The sequence below is a fragment of the Bidens hawaiensis genome, unplaced genomic scaffold (genome assembly GCF_021521415.1).
Source record: "Bidens hawaiensis isolate Kalapana, Puna unplaced genomic scaffold, B.hawaiensis_p1.1 tig00024811_1, whole genome shotgun sequence".
Lineage (NCBI taxonomy): Eukaryota > Viridiplantae > Streptophyta > Magnoliopsida > Asterales > Asteraceae > Bidens > Bidens hawaiensis.
The window spans coordinates 182,905-187,425 of record NW_027493924.1 but is presented as its reverse complement, the minus strand read 5'-3'; the positions used below and the strand labels follow the sequence as shown (position 1 = coordinate 187,425).

The 4,521-nt window shown below is 37.0% G+C and overlaps 1 pseudogene; it reads right to left on the bottom strand.

Moving 5' to 3' along the window:
- Positions 1-3,173: 3,173 nt before the first annotated feature.
- Positions 3,174-3,833, bottom strand: LOC143569999 (ABC transporter G family member 9 pseudogene; annotated as a pseudogene).
- Between the last annotated feature and the right edge of the window lie 688 nt (positions 3,834-4,521).

Sequence of the window (4,521 nt, the reverse complement as noted above, 5' to 3'; positions counted from 1 at the left end):
CTGATAATTGTAAGCATTTGAATGATGAGTTGCAAAATAATTTAATTGCCTAGGTTTCTGTCGAGAGTAATAAAAGGCACTATCAAATTGATCATATTGAGAACTATTGTTATAATTTGTATTTTGAGAAAATGAAGTTTTCTTGGGTGGCACATATTTACATGAAGTGCTTGGTTTTTCATTTTCAAAGCTAATTTTCTCTTTTACTAAGTTCTCAATTTTATCATCAGTTGATGAGCAGCTTTGACTAGTCTGTTCATTAACCTTGACTTCGACGGTTTCGTCAAATAAAGTTTCACATTCTGAATCAGAAGAGGAACATTCACTTTCATTGCAAATATTTATACAACTGTCATCACTTGATGACTCACAAAATACATCCTTTGATCTAGACATTAAACTTCCTATCATTGATTCACACACTTTGTTACAAACAGGATTGTTAATTGATTTTGTTAGACCCACATAGGATTCAAAACGTGGTTCTAACTCTCCCTTTGATTTACAACCCTGGTTAACCTTCCCACCACTTACATCACCTGCTACACAAGACATGTTGACGTTAGAATTATCAGATGATGAAATTTGAGCTGTTGATGGAGAGGCAACTGAAACAAATTTCACTGGTTTTGGTAGTTTACCAATACCATAGGCCATCTCTTCATCAGGAGAAGTATTATAGCTAAAATGGGGTAGGCAAGTGTAATTATCATTCATTGGTGGAGGCACCGCTGAATAATCACACCCTAGTCCCGATTTAACTTTAGTACTTCTCTGAGCTCTGATAAGATCATCTAATTGTTCAGATGAAGCTTCAAATCTTTCAACCTGTTTTTCTTTTTCTCATTTATCAGTAAGATCAAGTTTCAACTTTTCAATTTCATCTTTTAATTTATTTACAATGTCCTTATAATAGATGACATTGTGCTCTCCTTGAAAGATTTTAAGTTTAAGATTTGCTACGTCATCGTGATGTGTTTTAATCTTTTCAACATATATCTTGTCAGCCTTTACATACTCAGCATTTAGTTGACGAAGTTTTGCGTTTTCTTTCAAAACTTCTTCCTGAAGATATCTATAATATGTGACTTTATTTACGCAAGCTTGAGAGCAAAGATTTCTTTTTACCTCATCAGATGGTGATGCATCAGAACTTGCAGCAGCAGATGAAGAAACTTCATTGTTTGTGAGAGCCATGCCAGCCATGTTGAGAGGATTATGCAGCTCTTGGAATCGATCATCCCAATACACACCAACTTGGACCTCCGATTGGGAGACAAGGGCCTTTGGGTTTGAGCTTGAGTGGCCTTTGTGTGAATAACCTCCGATTCTTTGAAATGAGCTGCTTGGCTTGTGCACCTCATTCCCTTTTCTTGTAGCCTTGTTGTTCTCCTCCTCTGTCACCTCAGTCACAAGAATATCATTGGCAGGTTTTGACGGATTCGTGCATTCTCGTGAAAAGTGACCCATCTCACCACAATTGTAGCAACGCAGCTTTGACTTATCAAACCCGATCCTTTTCTTGTCTGAATCATTGAAACTATCCTTCCCGTACGTCTTCATGAAGTTAGTAGCCCTTTGCACTGCCATTGCCATTTGGTACTTGATATCCATCTTCTCAAGATCCTTCTGATTGATATCTCTCAAATCCCCAGCTTCAAACTGTGGTGGCAATAGATTTCCTTACATCAACTCCTCATGGCTTGACAGAAAAGCATGAACTATTGCTATGTTGGAGTCATTCAACATGGGTAGTGCTTCACAGAAACTTGAAGGTTTGCTTGGTTGAGGTTTTGAAGATGAGGAAATCCCTTGTGCTTTTAAGGCTTGGGCAACCGCACTGTCGACTACCTTTTGAAACGAACTTGTATTGGAAGAATCTGATTGATTACTGGTTGAGATGAATGCTGTTGGTTGTGAAGATACACTTGGTGAGTACTTGGGAGTGGTCACAGGATACACATTTTGTTGAGCTTTGCTTATGAAAGCAGTTGGCATTGAGGAAGCAGAACTTACTCTAGCTTGATTCAGAGAACTTAGATGATTATTCATTCTCATCTGCTCATCCATTTCAAATGACTTGATAGTGGACCTCAGCATTTGCAATGTTGACACTTGCAGCCCTAATTCTTACCATCAACTTCTCAAATCTCTTTACCAAATCCAAAACAGCTTCACCTTGACGATGATTGAACATATTGAATTCTTCCTTTAATAGGGCCTTCTTGTTTTCCCTAATTTCGGCATTGCCCTCAACTTTTTCAACAAGTGCTTCCCACAGACCTTTGGCACTTGTTTGTTCACGAAGAGTTTCAGTGATTTCAAGCGAAGCGAAGACTCCCAAGCGAAGCGAAACACTCCAAGCGAAGCGAAACACTCCAAGCAAAGCGAAAGAGTCTCAAGCAAAGCGAAGGAGTCCCAAGCGAAGCGAAATAGAATTCAGTTTTCTAGAAGCAATCTTCCTCGGGATCTGTTTTCACCTAATCTTGTCAGTAGTGGGTCAAAAGTTGTTACACAAACTTTCATGCCATGAGAAGCGAAACTACTTTTTATCACTTTTGACCAACTGTTTGAACCCGTAACCCAAACTTTAACACCTTTTAACCCAAAACTTCTTAGATCTAGAGTTTGTAGACTTGATATTTTTACCAATAACACTTTCTAAGACATTTTTATGAAGATTTTGCCGATTCTTTTTGTATTTTTCTTGTTTTTGTGGTGTTTGTGAACTTTTTTTGTTAGCAAGAACACTTGTTTTCTTCTTCTCAAGATCAAAACCCAAGGTTGTGATCCAAAAACCCTCAACTAGTGAGTCGTAGCTCTGATACCAATTGTAGGTCCCTAGCGGGTGGATCTAACAACAGTCTTGGATCAACCGAGCTTAGTGCTAGCAGAAATCACACTAAGCCACCTACGTGGTCTCGGATCTTGAGATGTTATTTTCTATTAGTTTGAGAGAAGAAGAGAGAGAGCCGAGAGAGAAAAGAAGAGAGTTACAAAAGTTTTCTCTTGAATTAATTTACTTCAAAAATGAACAACACTTTACTTCTCATGGCATGCTTTCTATTTATAGGGAAGCATGCATGAGAAGTAGAATACATCACATGCCCAATGGGCTCTACAAATTATTTCTCTTGGGCCTGAAGTAAACAAAAAGGCCCATTACATAAACATCAATACAAAAGACTAATATAAACAAAAAGGGACCTAACATATAGCAACAACACTTTATGAAACATGTAAAAGATCTTACTTGAGGGTTGATGAATCGTCATCACAATAATTCTGCCTCTTGCTAATTCCGATAATGTTGAAACAATCCTTTGAGCAATTGTTGAATCGAGCCCTGAAGTTGGTTCATCCAAGAACAACAAACTAGGATTTATAAGCATTTCTTGCCCAATACTAACTCGTTTTCGCTCTCCATCGGATATCCCTCTTAAATTTGGGCCACCTATAATTATATTTTTGCATCTTGTCAACCTAAGTTGATTGATCACAGCTTCAGCATGTGAGATCTTTTCTTGACTTGTAAGATTCTTAGGCAACCGCAGTAAAGAGGTGAATACTAAGGTTTCGGTAACGGTCAAGTGAGGGTATAAAACATCATCTTGAGTTACAAAACCGATGTATCGCTTCATAATACTTGAAAATGATTTGCCATTGTAGGTAATAGTCCCATCGAGTTTGCCACTTAGTCGGCCACCTAATGCTGTCAAAAGTGTAGTTTTTCCGGAGCCAGATGGACCTAATATTGCCAACATTTCTCCGGGCAACATCATGCCGGTGATCTCTTTTAATATATGCTTCTCTAGTGATGTGTTCTTCTTCATCCATCTTTGTTTCTTAATTTTGATGGTGTAAACCACTTCATGAAACTGTTGGATTTCATACCAAAAGTTATGTGTTAATTAGTTAATAATTATTAAAAGACAATATTTAACTGTTGGTTACAAGTAGATAAGAAAAACAACCCCTAACCACAAACTAAACAAAAATTTTAGATGCTCTTGACATTGAACATAAGTATTATTATAGAAAAGTCAAAAGTACATTTAAAACCTTCATGATTACTTATGTAATAAGTTGTAATTTATTGATCTCAACCTCCATGATTACTTTTGTAAGAAGTTGTGTTTAATTGATCTCGTTGATCAACAACAGATCATGTAAATTTTACGGTAACTAGGACAAAATACAACCCGGGGCAAGTTAAATGAGACAGGCAAGTTCAATCCTCAGCGTAAGGTTGAATATCAACGAGACTTGTTTTTAGAGCAAAGTGTCATTTTCTTCTTTGTGGTTTGACAAATAATACGAATTTAGTCCAAAAGGTTTATTTTTTACATATGGATCATCCACGTTTTCCAATTTTTCCAATTGCATAATTTGCATTCAAATCATTAACCCCATTAAATTTGATCGTTAAGTAAGGGTAAACATGTTTTTTCATTCTTTCTTTATTATATGGGTAAAACGTCAAAATCGTCCCTGAGGTTTGGTCACATTTGCAAATTCCGT